A 19,896-nucleotide genomic window follows, 5' to 3' on the forward strand; every position below is an offset into this window, starting at 1 on the left:
CCAATATCACATCTGGAGCTCACAAGTCTTTGTAACGATAACAGCAGTGTGATTTTACCAAAAGGTCTAGTCATTTATAAATGCTGTTACATGTATATTTAGGCTACCTGTGATTTAATGACTGTGCTCATTTAATCACTAGCTACCTGATGAAAGAGCAATGCTCCAAAGCTTGTACTTCCAAATAAACCTGTTGGACTATAACCTGGTGTTGTGTGATTTTTAACTTTGTCCACCCAGTCGAACACCGGCACCTCCATATCAATTAATCATTGTTAAGGCAAATGCTTTATTATCATACAAATCTGAAATGGAAGCAGTGCTGTTACTGACTCCAGGAATTTTTAAGCAGAAATTTGATATTCAGACAGGAAACTGTCATATGGTAAGTGTGGAAACTTATGGAATTTGTCACAGCATGCTACCTTGAATCATGTTTGAAGATTAGATTAGATAGATAGATAACTTACAGAGTGGAAACAGGCCCTTCGGCCTAACTGAATGTCTTCCCCAGTCATTGATAGAATGTAGTTGTTTTGGTAATCAAGTCACCTGCCACAATTTTGCAAAATCTGAGTAGCTTGTTCCTTTTGGGGTCGAGAGTGTGGTGCTGGAAAAGCACAGCAGGTCAGGCAGCATCTGAGGAGCAGGAGAATCGATGTTTGGGGCATAAGCCCTTCACCAGGAATGAGGCTTGTGGGCCAAAGGGGCTAAGGGATAAATGGATGGGGGGAGGGGGGGAAGGGGAAAGGTAGCTGAGAATGCGATAGGTAGATGAAGGTGGGGGTGAAGGTTATCTAACTATTGCATTCTCAGCTACCTTCCCCCAGCCCCACCCCCCTCCCATTTATCCCTAAGGTCCCTTGGCCCACAAGCCTCATTCCTGATGAAGGGCTTATGCCTGTAACGTTGATTCTCTTGCTCCTCGAATGCTGCCTGACTGGCTGTGCGTTTCCAGTACCATACTCTCTCGACTCTGATCTTCAGCATCTGCAGTTCTCACTTTCACCTGTTCCTTTTGGGCCACTAACTAGGATTTTAGATAAATTTGAGTGACTGATGCATATCAACTGTTAAATCAGGATGTGAGACCTTTATGTTGAGAAAGAAAGCCTCAAATCATGCACAAATATCATGTGATTCTTTATGCAACATGGCAATTTTATCTCTTCTGTATTTCATCATGTATTTTAAAATATGAGGTAAGAAAACGGGGGATGTTGATCATGTTAGGAATCACCAACCTATTTAGTTAACAAAGGTGACACTTTTGGCTCATTATTAGCAGTGAAAACAGTAAATGCTGTCAATACTCAGCAGGTCTGACAGCACATACGATAGAGAAACAGAGTTAATGTTTCAATTTATTAACTATTTGTCAGAACTGTTCTTTCCAATTCTATCAAATACTGTCAGATATGCTGAGTTTACTCAGTGGTTTTTATTTTTAGCATTCCAGCATCAATAGTGTTTTGTCTTTGTCTTTCTTTTCTAATTGGTACCATCCTTGCATCTGATTCCAAGGCTTATCAGTTGCAGCCTCTCTCCAGGATTGCATTAAACCTGACTGACAGCCTAACACAATACTAAGTCTAAATTGTCAGAACTGTGATATTTTGGATGAGACATTAAAATCAGGTCACCTCTGGCCTCTTGGGCTGACTGAGGTCACAGGGCACCATTTGAAGAAGAGCAAGGAAGTTTATCTGGAGATTTGGTCAACATTTATCACTCAACTAACATGGCTGAGATGGTCTAATTCATTATTTAGCCCATGGTTGGCAGTGAGCCAACACTGTATGCAGTTTGGTTGCTCTGTTATTCGTCCATTACAGTATTACTAAACTTTGAAAGTATTTTTTGTGGAAGTAGTTACAAAAATGCAATTCCTTTCTTTCATTTTATTCATGTTCTGTCATCAGTATAAAAAAGTATCTGGCTCACCATTAATCATGTTAAAAAATAACCATTTCAAGAGACATAAATCACTTGATAAATGCACTGTCATGTGGCACTGAATAGTTTCAACTTTCTGATCCTTGCCATTTGGAAAAGGGACGCTGTAATTCACTTCATTTTTTTTCAGAAGGAATGAATATCAAAAATTTATTTTCTGTATTGTTGTGTAGTAATTTCAAATGAGGATCAATGTCTCATTGTTGAATAGTCAGTTGACAGTCAATGTCTAGTTAATACATATAGAATAAACAGTATAGATGGATAGTGGAGAGCAGCTCATAGCTACAGAAGTATACCATAAAAAGAGTTTATTCTTTTGGAAGAATGGGAATAAATTGAAATTGATTTTTTTTTAAGAAAATGGCACCAAAGAGAGTGAACAGCTGTATATTATTTTCATAACAACAAAATCACTTGATAAAATTGACTAGAGAATAGTGTGATGTTCATTGAAAGATGCGAATGGTATCCAGGAGCTTTGACAACAGCAGAGAAGTAATCTGTAGTTAATTATCAGCAAGTTGTGTATTTATTTTGTAAAGTAGATTGCAATGGATGTGTAAGATGAATTTTAGGGCAATAATTAAATTAAGGTTTGAAATAATGTCAGAAAGCACTCAAATCAGATTATAATTGGCAACAGAACCTTGTGCTTTCATCATAAACAAATATATTATAAATAGAATTCACATTCTGAACTTTATTATATCACTTCAGCTTTTACAGTTGGATAATTATGGGTCAAGAGATTTTCAGTAAGGGTAGTGACTAGTGATATAGTCTATGAGGTTGATATGAGATAAAATCTGCATTGTAAGAATCAATAATCGTGATCATTTACTATGATTTCATTTAGCAATAAGTTGCAGTTGAATACCATCATATCACTATATATGTGGAAAATTGTCCAGGTATATAATATTCAGAAAAAGCAGGATAAACCCAATCCACCCAGTTATTAGCTCACGATTCTCTTCCAGCTCAACAACAAAGTAATGGAAGGTGTGATCAACAGAGCTATTAAAAGGTACTTATACAACAATAACATCCTCACCAGTACTTAGTTTGGATTCAGCCAGGGCCACTCAGCTTCTGATTCATGACAGTTTTGGTACAAACATGGGAAAAAGTTTCAAGAGATGAGCTGAGAGTGACTGTCCTTGACTTAGAGGTAGGATTTGATGGTTGTGGCATTAAGGAGCCCTTGCAACATGTCAGTGGGAATCGGGGTTGAAGTCATAATTGGCACAAAGCAAGATGTTTACAATTAATGGAAGCTAAGCATTTCAACCTTAGGGCAACACTGTAGAAGTTTTTCACAGTAGTGTCCTCAGCCCAACCATCTTCACATGCTTCATTAATGATCTTTTCTCTGTCATGAAGTCAAGGTTGGAAATGGTGTTAATGATTGCAGCATTCAGTCCCATTTCTAGCTCCTTAGATACCAAATTAGACTGTGTCCCTATGCATGAAGAGCTGCAGAACATTCAGGCTGGGATTGATAAATGTCAATTAATATTCATGTCACACAAATGCAGACAATTACCAAGTCCAACAAGTGAGAATTTAACAATTCCCCATGACATTCAAGAAAATTATCATCATTGAATTGCCCACTAACAACATAGAGTCATAGAGATATACAGCATGGAAACAGACCCTTCGGTCCAACCTGTCCATGCCGACCAGCTATCTCAACCCAATCTAGTCCCACCTGCCAGCACCTGGCCCATATCCCTCCAAACCCTGCCTATTCATATACTCATCCAAATGCCTCTTAAATGCTGCAATTGTACCAGCCTCCACCACATCCTCTGGCAGCTCATTCCATACACGTGCCACCCGCTGCGTAAAAAAAGTTGCCCCTTACGTCTCTTTTATATCTTTCCCCTCTCACCCTAAACCTATGCCCTCTAGTTCTGGACTTCCCGACCCCAGGGAAAATTTATCTTGTCTATTTATCCTATCTATGCCCCTCATAATTTTGTAAAGCTGTATAAGGTCACCCCTCAGCCTCCGACGCTCCAGGGAAAACAGCCCCAGCCTGTTCAGTCTCTCCCTATAGCTCAAATCCTCCAACCCTGGCAACATGCTTGTAAATCTTTTCTGAACCCTTTCAAGTTTCACAACATCTTTCCGATAGGAAGGAGACCAGAACTGCACGCAAAATTCCAACAATGGCCTAACCAATGTCCTGTACATCTGCAACATGACCTCCCAACTCCTGCACTCAATACTCTGACCGATAAAGGAAAGCATACCAAACGCCTTCTTCACTATCCTATCTACCTACGACTCCACTTTCAAGGAGCTATGAACCTGCACTTCAAGGTCTCTTTGTTCAGCAACAGGCCCTAGGACTTTACCATTAAGTGTATAAATTCTGCTAAGATTTGCTTTCCCAAAATGCGGCACCTTGCATTTATCTGAATTAAACTCCATCTGCCACTTCTCAGCCCATTGGTCCATCTGGTCCAGATCCGGTTGTAATCTGAGGTAACCCTCTTCACTGTCCACTACACCTCCAACCATTAACCAGAAAATTAACTTGATTAGACATATAAATATTGCGGCTACAGGGGACCAGGTCGAGGCTGGAAATTCTATGCTGATTAAGTCAAGTTCTGATTCCCCAAAGCCCATCCACCATCCGCAAGGCACAGGAATATGATGGAATAAACTCCACCTGCTTGGAGAAATACACTGAAGATATTTGACACTATTTAGGACAAAATAGTTGATCTTCCTTGAAACAGTTTCTTTCTTGAAAAGAAGCCAGCACAGTCTCCATCCACACTACCCTCCTCCATCTGGCTGAGCTTGTTCTCACTTTGAATAACTTTTCCTTTAGCTCACTTTCTGCAAGTCAAAGTGTGGCTATGGGTACCTACATGGGTCCCAGCTATACCTGTCTCTGTGAGTTTTGTGGAACTTTCCTTGTTTCAGTCATTCTCAGGGCCCCCACCCAAAGCTGTTTCTCTGCTACTTTGATGTTGTCTTTAGTGCTGCTTCTTGCTGTTTTCCGGAATTGGAAACATTAATTGTTTTTTCTTCTAGTTTCCACCCTCTACCCTTTGCCGAGATCATTTCTAACTCTTCCCTCCCCTTCCTTGACCTTTGTATCTCCATTTCCGGAGATAGGCTATCAATGTTCATTACAAGCCTACTGCCTCCACAGTTATGTCAGTTACATTTCCTACAAAGACTTAGTTCCATTTTCTCAATTTCTCTGTTTCCATTGCATCCATTTTGATAATGCTACCTTCCAGTGGGGTGCCTCGACATGACCTCCTCTTTCCTCAACTGAGGATTCCTCCCCACTGTGGTTAATTGGGCTCTCAACTGTGTATGACCCAATTCCTGCACTTCTGATCTCTCCTCTTCCAGAACAATAGGTTCCCTTTGTTCTCACTTTTCACCGACAAGTCTCTGCATTGAAAGGGTCTTCCATTGCTACCACCTCCAGCAGGGTGCTACCGATAAAGATATTCCCCCTTCCTGTCCACTGTCAGCATTGCATAGGAACTATTCCCTGTATGACATCTTCTGGTCTACTTCTTTGTCTTTCCTAACCTGTGACACCTTCCCATGCAATTGCAGCTGTAACACTTGCCAATTCATCTCCTTGCTGTGACCACCGATGCTCCTGCCGACTTCACCTGCAGGAAGTGCAGCCAGCTCCAGCTCCTCACAGACTGCATTAGGGAACTGGAGCTGGAGTTGGATGAACTGAAGATTATTCGAGAGGCTGACAGGGTGATAAATAGAAGCTACAGGGACATAGTTACGCCAGAGAACAGAGGTAGCTGGGTAACAGTTAGAGGTGGGAAGGGGAGGAAGCAGGCAGTGCAGGGATCCCCTGTGGTCGTTCCCCTCAACAATAAGTATACTGCTTTGGATACTGTTGGGGGGGACGGCCTAGCAGGGGTAAGCTGCAGTGATCGGGTCTCTGGCACGAGGTCCGGCTCTGAGGCCCAGAAGGGAAAGGGGGAGAGGTGGAGAGCACTAGTTATAGGAGACTCTATAGTTAGAGGGACAGACAGGCGGTTCTGTGGACATGGGCGAGACTCTCGGATGGTTTGTTGCCTCCTGGGTGCCAAGGTCCGAGACGTCTCGGACCGTGTCTTCAGAATCCTTAAGGGGGAGGGTGTGCAGCCAGAGGTCATGGTGCACATTGGCACCAACGACATAGGTAGGAAGAGGGGTGGGGAAGTCATTCAGGAGCTCCGGGAGTTAGGCTGGAAGCTAAAAGCTAGGACGGACAGAGTCGTCATCTCTGGGCTGTTGCCGGTGCCACGTGACAGTGAGGCAAGGAATATGGAGAGAGTGCAGTTGAACACGTGGCTGCAAGGATGGTGTAGGAGGGAGGGCTTCAGGTATTTGGACAATTCACTGCATTCTGGGGAAGGTGGGACCTGTACAAGCAGGACGGGTTGCACCTGAACCAGAAGGGCACCAATATCTTGTGAGGTAGGTTTGCTAGCACTCTTCGGGGGGATTTAAACTAATTTGGCAGGGGGATGGGATCCGGACTTGTAGTCCAGCAAGTAGGTTAGCTGTTTTTCAGGATGTCCAAGAATGTAGGGAGGCTGTGGAGAAGGTAGCACTGACAGGGAATACTTGCGGACAGAGATGGGCTCAAGTGTGTATACTTCAACGCAAGGAGTATCAGAAATAAGGTGGGTGAACTTAAGGTGTGGATCGGTACTTGGGACTACGATGTTGTGGCCATCACGGAAACATGGATAGAAGAGAGACAGGAATGGTTGTTGGAGGTTCCTGGTGACAGATGTTTCAGTAAGATTGGGGGAGTGGTAAAAAAGGAGGGGGGGTGGTGTTGCTAATTAGAAATGGTATAACGGCTGCAGAAAGGCAGTTTGAGGGGGATCTGCCTTTGGAGGCAGTATGGGCTGAAGTCAGAAATAGGAAAGGAGCAGTCAACTTGTTGGGTGTTTACTATAGGCCCCCCAATAGCAGCAGAGATGTGGAGAAACAGATTGGGAAACAGATTTTGGAAAGGTGCAGAAGCCACAGGGTAGTAGTCATGGGCAATTTCAACTTCCCAAATATTGATTGGAAGCTCTTTAGATCAAGTAGATTGGACGGGGCGGTGTTTGTGCAGTGTGTCCAGGAAGCTTTTCTAACTCAGTATGTAGATTGTCTGACCAGAGGGGAGGCCATATTGGATTTGGTACTTGGTAACGAACCAGGACAAGTGATGGGCTTGTTAGTGGGTGAGCATTTTGGTGATGGTGACCACAATTCTGTGACTTTCACCTTGGTTATGGAGAGAGATAGGTGCGTGCAACAGGACAGGTTTTACAATTGGGGGAAGGGTAAATACGATGCTGCAAGACAGGATCTGAGGAGCATAAATTGGGAGCACAGGCTGTCAGGGAAGGATGTCGTTGAAATGTGGAACTTTTTCAAGGAACAGATACGACGTGTCCTTGATATGTATGTACCTGTCAGGCAGGAAAGAGATGGTCGTGTGAGGGAACCTTGGTTGACGAGGGAGGTTGAATGTCTTGTAAGGAGGAAGAAGGAGGCTTACATAAGGTTGAGGAAACAAGGTTCAGACAGAGCGTTGGAGGGATACAGGATAGCCAGGAGGGAGCTGAAGAAAGGGATTAGGAGAGCTAAGAGAGGGCATGAAAAATCTTTGGCGGGTAGGATCAAGGATAACGCTAAGGCCTTTTGAGCGTATGTGGGAAACATGAGAACGAGGGTGGGTCCGATTGAGGACAGTAGTGGGAGACTGTGTATTGAGTCGAAAGAGATAGGAGAGGTCTTGAATGAGTACTTTTCTTCAGTATTTACAAATGAGAGGGACTGTATTGTTGAAGAGGAGAGTATGAAACAGACTGGTAAGCTAGAGGAGATACTTGTTAGAAAGGAAGATGTGTTGGGCATTTTGAAAAACTTGAGGATAGACAAGTCCCCCGGGCCTGACGGAATATATCCTAGGATTATGTGGGAAGCAAGAGAGGAAATTGCAGAACCGTTGGCAATGATCTTTTCGTCTTCACTGTCAATGGGGGTGGTGCCAGGGGACTGGAGAGTGGCGAATGTTGTGCCCCTGTTCAAAAAAGGAAATAGGAATAACCCCGGGAATTACAGGCCAGTTAGTCTTACTTCGGTGGTAGGCAAAGTAATGGAAAGGGTACTGAGGGATAGGATCTATGAGTATCTGGAAAGACACCGCTTGATTAGGGACAGCCAGCATGGATTTGTGAGGGGTAGGTCTTGCCTTACAAGTCTTATTGAATTCTTTGAGGAAGTGACCAAGCATGTGGATGAGGGTAGAGCAGTGGATGTAGTGTACATGGATTTTAGTAAGGCATTTGATAAGGTTCCCCATGGTAGGCTTGTGCGGAAAGTCAGGAGGTATGGGATAGTGGGAAGTTTAGCCAGTTGGATAGAGAACTGGCTAACTGGTCGAAGTCAGAGAGTGGTGGTAGATGGTAAATATTCAGCCTGGAGCCCAGTTACAAGTGGAGTTCCACAGGGATCAGTTCTGGGTCCTCTGCTGTTTGTAATTTTTATTAATGACTTGGAAGAGGGAGTCGAAGGGTGGGTCAGTAAATTTGCAGACGATATGAAGATTGGTAGAGTTGTGGATAGTGAGGAGGGCTGTTGTCGGCTGCAAAGGGACTTAGATATGATGCAGAGCTGGGCTGAGGAGTGGCAGATGGAGTTCAACCCTGTCAAGTGTGAGGTTGTCCATTTTGGACAAATAAGAATGCGGAATACAGGGTTAACGATAGGGTTCTTAGTAAGGTGGAGGAGCAGAGGGATCTTAGGGTCTATGTTTGTAGATCTTTGAAAGTTGCCACTCAGGTGGATAGAGCTTGTAAGAAGGCCTATGGTGTATTAGCGTTCATTAGCAGAGGGATTGAATTCAAGAGTCGTGAGGTGATGTTGCAGCTGTATAGGACCTTGGTAAGGCCACATTTGGAGTGCTGTGTGCAGTTCTGGTCTCCTCATTTTAGGAAAGATGTGGAAGCTTTGGAGAGGGTGCAGAGGAGATTTACCAGGATATTGCCTGGAATGGAGAATAGGTCATACGAGGATAGGTTGAGAGTGCTAGGCCTTTTTCTCATTGGAACAGCGAAGGATGAGGGGTGACTTGATAGAGGTTTATAAGATGATCAGTGGAATAGATAGAGTAGACAGTCAGAGACTTTTTCCCCGGGTACAACAGAGAGTACAACAAGGGGACATAAATTTAAGGTGAAGGGTGGAAGGTATAGGGGGATGTCAAGGATAGGTTCTTTGCCCAGAGAGTGGTGGAGGCATGGAATGCGCTGCCTATGGGAGTGGCAGAGTCAGAATCATTGGTGACCTTTAAGTGGCAATTGGATAGGTACATGGATAGGTGCTCAAGCTAGGATAAATGTTCGGCACAACATCGTGGGCCGAAGGGCCTGTTCTGTGCTGTATTGTTCTATGTTCTATGTTCTAAGGCCCCAAACACACCTAAGTGAAGCAACATTTTACTTCTACTTCTTTCAACCTGGTCTACTGCATTCTCTACTCACAATATGGGCTGTTTTACATTGACAAGACCAAAAGCAAAGTGGATGACTGCTTGTGGAATACCTCCGCTATGTTTGTAGGAATGACCTCAATCTTCCAGTTGTTAACCATTTCAATAAGCCACCTTGCTCCCATGATACCATTTCTGTCCTGGCCTGCTGCACTTTGCATGAAGCATAATGCCAGATCAAGTAACAAAACCTCACTTTCTGTTTAAGCACTTTACAGCTTCTGGAGCACCATATTGAACTTAACAACCTCAGTGCATGACTGCATGATATCTGTCCTCCATTTTTCTTACATTCTATTCCCCCCCCCAGGGCTGTATCTTGTACACTCTGCTGTCAGTAGAGAGGACATATTTTCACCCTTTCACAGCTTAACTAACACTCATATTACCTCTCTGTTTCTCTTTCACAACATTTAAAAACTGTTTTTTTTGCACTGAGCCTCTACATCACCTGTTCCCTTTAGTCCTCGCATGTCAAAAGTATTAAAAAAAAAATTTCCTATCCTTTTCCGTTCTGAAGAAGAGTCCTATCAGATTCAAAATCTCAACTTTGCTTCTGTCTCCATGATGCTGCCACATCTGCGAAGTCTCTCCAGTATTTTCTGTGTCTGTTTCAGATTTCCAGTATCTTCAGTATTCTGCTTTTATTAAATAGCTTGACCAGTACAATGCGCACTATCTTAAACATTCATTCCTCCATTACTGGAGCAACGTTACAGCAGTGTGTACCATCTCCAAGATACACTGTGGTAACCAAGCCTCCTTTGACAGCACCTTCCAAACTTTCAAACATTTCCATGTAAGAAACAAGCACACTACACGCTGAGAACAGCACAACTTGTAAGTTCTCATTCAGGCCACATTTGGAGGTATACTACTGTTTCTTCACTGTGGTTGGATCAAAATCCTGGTTCTCGCATCTTAAAATTACAATAGTTTTGGAAGATGACTCATCATCTCATTCTCATGGCATTTAGGGGTCACTGATATATGCTAGGCTTTCCATGTTACTTTCCATGAAATAATAAAATTAACATTGATTGCCGTTAGAACTCAAGTATAGAGGCATTTTATTGTTCACCAACAAAATAGAATTCTGAGATCTGAGCTGATTGTTGATAAGACTATGAATTAATAGTTACATATTTATATAGATTTGTTTCTTGAGCTAAAGAAAGGGAAAAATTGCCAAGGTGAAAGGCTAACTGTCTAGAACCACTGCTAAAGTGGTATTGTAATATACCATGTCATCAATTTCAGACTTTGCTCAATAATTCCTACATTCCTCCAATGTTGTCATCTTAACTGCACATACAGTTTCCTTGTCTGCTCTATGTTTGGCTACATATTTAGCGGTCTAGGTGCTAAGCTTAAGAATTCCTTCTTTAAGACTCTTGGTCTTTTTACCTTGAAGATGTTCTTCAAAGGGAAACCTCCTTAATTATGTTTTGATCACCTTTCCTAATATTGCCTTATTGTAGTTTGGTGTCAGATTTTATGTCTTGTAAAGCACCTGCTCTCATTTTACTTAAATCAAAAGTGTTAATAAATAAATCCTGCTGCCTTCACACTGCACTGAAACTTGTTAATTTTCTTACAAATTCTAATTGCAGACATTATGTTAGAACTTGCCATGACTGACTCAATTATATAAGTGACATACAGCTCTTTCCCTGCGAAAAACAGGTTTGCTGTATTTTTATAAAATGGTGAACTGTAGTGCACATTGGTCAAAATTATTCATAATATAGACCCAATAGCTTTAATTTAATCAGACTCTGCTTTGTGAGTTAGCATCAATCCTGAACAGAGATTATCAAAATAATGTGATAGACCTTCTTAAAACAAAATTTAATTGAATTTAGGTTAGACACCTTAATGGTATTTAACATCCATACATCTTTATGAAATCAACATACTTAAATGATCTATTACTACTACTTTAAGGGAGTCAGCACATATCTAATGACTAGCTCTACTTATTTCGGAGAAAGTGAGGACTGCAGATGCTGGAGATCAGAGCTAAAAAATGTATTGCTGGAAAAGCACAGCAGGTCAGGCAGCATCCAAGGAGCAGGAGAATCAATGTTTTGGGCATAAGCCCTTCTTCAGGAATGAGGAGGGTGTGCCAAGCAGGCTAAGATAAAAGGTCGGGAGGAGGGACATTGAGAATGTGATAGGTGGAAGGAGGTTAAGGTGAGGGTGATAGGCCGGAGAGGGGGTGGGGGCGGAGAGGTCGGGAAGAAGATTGCAGGTCGGGAAGAAGATTGCAGGTCAAGAAGGCGGTGCTGAGTCCGAGGGTTGGGACTGAGATAAGGTGAGGGGAGGGGAAGTGAGGAAAGTGGAGAAATCTGCATTCATCTCTTGTGGTTGGAGGGTTCCTAGGCGGAAGATGAGGCGTTCTTCCTCCAGGCGTCGTGTTGCCATGGTCTGGCGATGGAGGAGGCCAAGGACCTGAACGTCCTTGGCGGAGTGGGAGGGGGAGTTAAAGTGTTCAGCCACAGGGCAGTTGGGTTGGTGCGGGTGTCCCAGAGGTGTTCTCTGAAACATTCCGCAAGTAGGCGGCCTGTCTCCCCAATGTAGAGGAAGCCACATTGGGTGCAACGGATGCAGTAAATGATGTGTGTGGAGGTGCAGATGAATTTGTGATGGATATGGAAAGATCCCTTGGGGCCTTGGAGGGAAGTGAGGGGGGAGGAGTGGGTGCAAGTTTTGCATTTCTTGCGGTTGCAGGGGAAGGTGCCGGGAGTGGAGGTTGGGTTGGTGGGGGGTGTGGGCTTGACGAGGGAGTCGCGGAGGGAGTAGTCTTTAGTACCCTTCCACTGACACCCTCCTTCAACTGACTGAACTGGTCCTCACTCTGAACAACTTCTCTTTCCAATCCTCCCACTTCCTCCAAACCAAAGAAGTAGCCATGGGCACCCGCATGGGCCCCAGCTATGCCTGCCTCTTCGTCGGATATGTGGAACAGTCCATTTTCCACAACAACACTGGCACCACCCCCCACCTTTTCCTCCGCTACATCGATGACTGTATCGGTGCTACCTCATGCTCCCACGAGGAGGTTGAACAGTTCATTCGCTTTACTAACACCTTCCACCCCGACCTCAAATTTACCTGGACCGTCTCAGACTCCTCCCTCCCCTTCCTAGACCTCTCCATTTTTATCTCAGGCGACTGACTCAACACGGACATTTACTATAAACCGACCGACTCTCACAGCTACCTAGATTACATCTCCTCCCACCCTGCCCCCTGTAAAAACACCATCCCATATTCCCAATTCTGTCGCCTCCGCCGCATCTGCTCCCAGGAGGACCAATTCCACTACCAAACAACCCAGATGGCCTCCTTCTTCAAAGAGCGCAATTTCTCCTCAGACGTGGTTGACGATGCTCTCCACCGCAACTCCTCCACTTCCCGCTCCTCCGCCCTTGAACCCTGCCCCTCCAATCACCACCAGGACAGAACCCCACTGGTCCTCACCTACCAACTCCACCAACCTTCAGATACATCGTATCATCCTTCATCATTTCCGCCACCTCCAAACAGACCCCACCACCAAGGATATATTTCCCTCCCCTCCCTTATCAGTGTTCTGGAAAGACCACTCCCTCGTCATGTCCACACCCCCCACCAACCCAACCTCCACTCCCGGCACCTTCCCCTGCAACTGCAAGAAATGCAAAACTTGCGCCCACCCCCTCCCCCCCCCCCCTCCCCCCCCCTCACTTCCCTCCAAGGCCCCAAGGGATCCTTCCATATCCATCACAAATTCACCTGCACCTCCACACACATCATTTACTGCATCCGCTGCACCCGATGTGGCCTCCTCTATATTGGGGAGACAGGCCGCCTACTTGCGGAACATTTCAGAGAACACCTCTGGGACACCTACACCAACCAACCCAACTGCCCTGTGGCTGAACACTTTAACTCCCCCTCCCACTCCGCCAAGGACATGCAGGTCCTTGGCCTCCTCCATCGCCAGACCATGACAACACGACGCCTGGAGGAAGTGGCACAGTGGTTAGCACTGCTGCCTCACAGCACCTGAGACCCGGGTTAAATTCCCGTCTCAGGCGACTGACTGTGTGGAGTTTGCACGTTCTCCCCGTGTCTGCGTGGGTTTCCTCCGTGCTCCGGTTTCCTCCCACAGTCCAAAGATGTACAGGTCAGGTGAATTGGCCATGCTAAATTGCCCATAGTGTTAGGTAAGGGGTAAATGTAGGGGCATGGGTGGGTTGCGCTTCGGCAGGTCGGTGTGGACTTGTTGGGCCGAATGGCCTGTTTCCACGCTGTAATGTAATCTAATCTAATCTAACACCTCATCTTCCGCCTAGGAACCCTCCAACCACAAGGGATGAATGCAGATTTCTCCAGCTTCTTCATTTCCCCTCCCCCCACCTTATCTCAGTCCCAACCCTCGGACTCAGCACCGTCTTCTTGACCTGCAATCTTCTTCCCGACCTCTCCGCCCCCACCCCCTCTCCGGTCTGTCACCCTCACCTTAACCTCCTTCCACCTATTGCATTCCCAACGCCCCTTCCCCAAGTCCCTCCTCCCTACCTTTTTATCTTAGCCTGCTTGGCACACCCTCCTCATTCCTGAAGAAGGGCTTATGCCCGAAACGTCGATTCTCCTGCTCCTTGGATGCTGCCTGACCTGCTGCGCTTTTCCAGCAACACATTTTTCAGCTCTACTTATTTTCCAAGGCTTCATTCCACTATTGTACGTTTCTGTGAAAGCAAGGTAAAGCAATCATTTAGTGATCTGCTATTTATTCCAAAAGATCTAGATTATGAAACTGTGGTTTATTTCTTCACTCATTCTCACCACCTCAAATTAGTGAAAACTACAGTAGCACTGCTTTTTGTTCACTGAGGTGTGATGGCTGTTACATCTTATGGCATTTTCACAGCTGAAAAAACAGGCACTGCAGCCTTCATTAATGACAATCAAAACTGGTTTCCAAGATCAATCTGGTGAAATTCACCCTTTTCTTCCTGGTCTATACTGCATCATCCAACAATAGTGTCATTGAATTAGCAGGTGAATTTTCAAGGAAGCTTACACCGTATGGAACCAGTTTCAGTCTTCATGTTGCTTAACATTGTCAGATAATTTCTGCTGAAAATGTTTAATGTGAGAAACCACAGGACTGTTTTCAGCTCTGATTTTGCAATCGCCAGTTTCATCTGTACTCCTAAAATCTGGACCAAAAGCAGAAAAAAACCTGGAAAAATCAGTTAATATGCTAATTCAGGGCAGACACTGAATAATAACCAGAAGTAATGCAAGTTAACACAATGCTGTTTAAGCTGAGTGAAACTTATTTCTAACATTTCAATACATCAGGTACAAATTTTCATTGTTTCAGGGAGGTCTTTGTATGTTTTCACTCATGCAACTTCTTTTCATTTCATTATTATTTCATATTACTGATTGCAACATTTTCTGTGCTAATGCTAGTTACTAATTTCAGAAAGAGTCTGACATACCGTACCTCAACTTTAACGAGAGACCTGAGTTACATGAAGCAATGAGAATTTGAGGATTAGACAGGTGTTGTTTAAAATCATTGGGGTTTGAGTCCAAAGAAAGGAAATGCTGCTGATAAATAGAAAAAACAAAAGCACAAGTAAGAACAACTCACATTTATCTTCTGTTAAACAAATTAATTAGAACAGGTTATTAACTTTGGTCATAAGAAGGAAAGGAATAAAACATTCATTTTTCAATCAAACTTTAGTCATTCAAATGAGCCAAAAAACTCTTAAATTAATGCTGTGAGAGATAAAGTAGGCTGGAAATTTTGGGAGTTTTAATATTTGATATTAAAGAAGATGGGCTTGTTGGGAATAAAAATCATGATTAAAACAATCAACTTTGTACAGTAGACTTTGAGTCCAAATTCAATTGTTCTAAACTCCCAATTCTTGCTGTTTTTTTGTCTGGTTTCTGCACAAAGTAGATATACTGACATTCAGATCTGGAATCTTCCATGTATACTGAGAATAATGCTACTAGAAGTCATCTAATATAGTGAGCATAAGAACACAAGCGTTTAATTGAATCAGCAGTTACTTAGAATGAATCAAAAGAGCAGTACTTTTGCCAGCATCAGCTAATACTGACAGTACATTAGCATTGTTTTACTTTGCAGCCCAAATGCTGAGGACACTTTGAAAAATAATGGCTTCAGCCACAGTAAGAATTGGATTATTCCTTTATTCCTGGTTATACCGGACAGAGCTGACTTTGCCTTTCTCAGGCCATTGTGACATTTCTACTAACCTGCATTAAAGTACTTTGATTATGGAACAATTATAGAATTCTTCTGGTTTCTATTTTATTGGAGGAAAATATGATGCAGTACAGATAGGAGAAAAAAAGAGTAAGGCTCCTTTGGAATGATGAACCTTAAAAGTTACTACTTCAAGATGAGACTCCCAAGTACATGTTAAATGGGCTAACATATAGAAAACTACATCACATCGTGATTGCAGTAAATGGACATAAGAGGCGTGTGGCAGAAAGTTCTGAAGAGTTCTTTTTCCTAAAATCGGCAACCATCATCTGTTTGAGTTCAGAGCTGAAGATCACATTCAGCAATCAAGACTGAAAACTACCATCTGTTATGGACCAGGTCAGACCCCCTCAAAACATTAATAAAGTAGCCCAGACATTAACTTTTCTAGTTGTTTAAAGCAGGTGTAGAGTGGATATTTCAGGTGGTGATGCAGCTGGTCAAAACCCCTCTTTTTTTGAACAAAACAGAATTTATTTACAGAAAATCAAATGAAACACAAACAAAAGAGAACAGAATACAGGATAAGTTAACATTTCTGAAAATCCATTCGACTCTAGTGCAATTTAATGATGCTGTTCCAAATTCCTACAACAATCCCTTTAAACACCCCTTGGCTAAAAAAGGTAAAATCAAACACAAGCTCTTATAGGAGAGAGAATGATGTCAGAGAGATCCAGCATGAAATACCTTCTTCCATGTAGCTGTTTCTTTTGGATTCCTAGCTAACACCTGACGAGCGGCTCTGAACAGCCAGACTGCTAAAAACCAAACCAAACCAGAGAAAAGCTGAGCTGGGAGAACTGGCCACTCCCCTTTCATTGTACAAGTGTTTTTTTTAAACTTAAAAGCTTATTCAAGGAGATAAATGGAGACAAAACAAACTGTCTGTCTTTATAATCCCTCTGAAAAAAACCTAACGACAACATAACCTTATTAAATGGAGCAGCATCATCATACATCTGTATTGAAATGCACCACAAAGCATTATAGTTCGGAATACATTTTCTCAATTAAGAAGAAATGGGAGGCTATGGTGTTTCCAATTTAAAAAAAGGCATTTTCTAAGATAGTTCTAATTTGACTAAGCAGTCTTAGAGTGAAATAAGCCCAAATCACATTTATCATTAAGGCCTTATTTGTGCACAGTTGTCAGTCAATTCTGCCCATTGCTGTTTGTTATCTAAAACAATGATTTGGATGAGAAGGTCCAAGGCATGATTACTAAGTTTGCAGATGACACTAAAATAGGAGGTATAATGGACGGTGAGAAAGTTATCAGAAATTGCAGCAGGACCTTGATCAGCTGGGGAAATGGGCCAAGAAATGGCAAATGGAGTTTGAGAGATAAGTGCGAGGTATTGCATTTTGGAAAGTCAAATCAAGGCAGGAGTTTCATGGTGAATGGTAGGGCCTAAGGAATGTAGTGGAACAGAGGGATCTTGGAGTTCAGGTGCATGGTTCTCTGAAAGTGGAGTCACAGATAAACTGAGCAGTGAAGAAGGCTTCTGGCACACTGGCCTTAATCAGTCGGCACTGTGTATAGAAGTTGACAAGTTATGTTGCAGTTGTACAGATGTTGGTAAGGCCACACTAGAAGTATTGTATTCAGCTTTGGTCACCTTCTATAGAAAGGTTGTTATTAAACTGGAAAGAGTGCAGCAGAAATTTACAAGGATGTTGCCAGATCTCAAGAGTCTGAGTTATAGGGAGAGGTTGGACAAATTAGAACCTTTTTCTTTAGAGCGTAGGAGACTGAGGGAGGATCTCATAGAAGTGTACAAGATAATGAGAGGAATGGATAGGGTGAATGTACTCACTCTTTTTCCCAGGCTTGGGGACTAGAGGGCATCAAGTTAAGGTTAGAGGGAAAGAATAAAAGGGAACCCGAGTTGAAACCTTTTTACACAGTGGGTGGTACGCATGTGGAATGAGCTGCCAGCAGAAGTCATTGAGGCAGGTAAATTAACAACATTTTAAAAAGGCATTAGGACAAATACATGGATAAGAAAGGTTTAGAAGGATATGGGCCAAGTGCAGGGAAATGGGGTTAGCGTTGATAGACATTTTGGTTGACGTGGGCCAGGTTGGGCCAAAGGGCCTGTTTCCATGCTATGGGACACTATGACTCTATTTAGTTTTCTTCAGAAGCAACATGAAAATGCAAAATAAGGCACACATGACATAACTGTGATTTTTTTGGTATGATTCCCACATATAGGTGCTGCTCAGCTATTTCTTTAGAAAACAAAAAGTTTTTTTTATAAAAGGGCAACAAAGATGGAAATAAAAGATAGATGAACAACAAAATGAATACTTGGTGCAGTAGGCTTTTTCAATGGGGCGGCACGGTGGCTCAGTGGTTAGCACTACTGCCTCACAGCACCAGGGACCTGGGTTCAATTCCTGTCTTGGACAACTATCTGTATGGAGTTTGCACATTCTCCCAGTGTCTGCGTGCGTTTCCTCAGAGTGCTCCAGTTCCCTTCCACATTCCAAAAGATGCCCAGGTTAGGGTGGATTGGCCATGCTAAATTGCACAGAGTGTTAGGTGCATTAGTCAGGGGTAAATGTAGGGAAATGAGTTTGGATGGGTTACTTGTTGGGCAGAAGGGCCTGTTTCCACACTGTAGGGAATCTAATCTAAAATCCTAAAAAACTTTCTGAAAGGCTCTCCTGGACAAATCCTAAGGACCATATAGTTGATGCCATTGCTAGAAATGGCACTCCTTCAAAACAATTAAAGCAAGACAGCAGCACCTAAAGACACTTGACTCTGCAACAACCATCAACAGGTTGATTAAAAAAAAATCCAAATCTTATGGGATGCGGGTTGTGTCACCCACCAAAATGTGTCCAACATTTCTAACACTTCTAAACTATGTTCCACAAAAGAGCTTTAAGCTAAGATGTGCAAGCAGCCCACATATTCAGAAATCCAAAGCCTAATGTAATGCTCCAAAGCAGTATGTAAAGAAGAACCAACCGAGGAGCAACATCACAGATTTTGCAACATCAACCATGTTGCACCATATTCTACAAAACGCACTGCAGAAATTCATCAAGGCTCCTTCGACAGCACTTTCCAAATCTATGGCCATTACCATTTAGAAGGTCAAGTGCACCAAATACTTGGGAATAGCACCCCCTGCAAGTTCCCATCAAAGGTACTCACCATCCGGGCTTGGATATATATTGTTGAGGATATATATACTCCTCAACAGCATCATTGTGGATCTACTTGCATCAAATGGAAAGCAGCTGTTGCAGGAGACAACACCTTCTCAGTATAATTAGAATTAAACAATAAATGCTGATGAGCCAGTGAAGTTTACACTTCTGAATGAAAAGAAATCTCAGTATCAATGCTGCTTGTGAGTGCAGTATTCATATTCAGGATAAATTCAATCTGCAATTGGACAATATAGTACAAATTTACACATCACATTGATTGGTGGATCTTCATTACTTGTATTTTAAAGAACGATGGCACTCTATGTATGTTAGATTCAAGGCATCTGAACAAATAAACCTACACAAGATTCCTTGGACGAGCCTAATCCCAAATTCTCAGATGCTAAACCTTTTCCAAGCCTGATGCCAAGAATGCATATTGGTCCATATATCTTTCTCCAAAGTGAGGAGGACTAACAACTTTTAGAAATCCTGTTTTGAACCTATAGGTATTGCTATCTAAGACTACTGTTTGCATTATCCCTTAGCTAGGATATATTCCAACAATGTATGGACTGTATCATAGATTTGTTTTCAGGTTGTCTCTGTATCGTTGGTGACGTTGTAGTTTCTCAGGAAAACGAAGCATGAGCATGATATAAACCTCCATTGACTCATGGAAATGGCAAGACAACATGCGCTTGTTTGCATTGAACAGCAAAAAATTGTCAAACCAACATGAGCCTGATCAAATCATTGGATTAATCTACTCTGCAAACAGTATTCAGTCTGATGCTACCAAAATAGGTGATATACTGAAGACGTGTGCAGTACATGGTAAAGATGACTTTGAAAAGTGCCTTGATCTCTTCAACATTTTATACCTTAAATTCCAAATTGTGTG

At 42.9% G+C, this 19,896-nt stretch overlaps 1 protein-coding gene and 1 long non-coding RNA gene across 36 annotated transcripts in view; one reads left to right on the forward strand and one right to left on the reverse strand.

Moving 5' to 3' along the window:
* LOC122546905 (uncharacterized) overlaps nt 1-19,896 on the forward strand; it is a 459,670-nt gene that overhangs the window by 385,706 nt on the left and 54,068 nt on the right. The gene's annotated exons all lie outside the window — the stretch shown is intronic.
* The window catches only part of LOC148146780 (uncharacterized), a 65,662-nt gene that overhangs the window by 12,193 nt on the left and 33,573 nt on the right, over nt 1-19,896 (reverse strand). The gene's annotated exons all lie outside the window — the stretch shown is intronic.

Source organism: Chiloscyllium plagiosum, unplaced genomic scaffold (assembly GCF_037043375.1).
Source record: "Chiloscyllium plagiosum isolate Xiang-an unplaced genomic scaffold, Cpla_swu_hap1 HiC_scaffold_19, whole genome shotgun sequence".
Lineage (NCBI taxonomy): Eukaryota > Metazoa > Chordata > Chondrichthyes > Orectolobiformes > Hemiscylliidae > Chiloscyllium > Chiloscyllium plagiosum.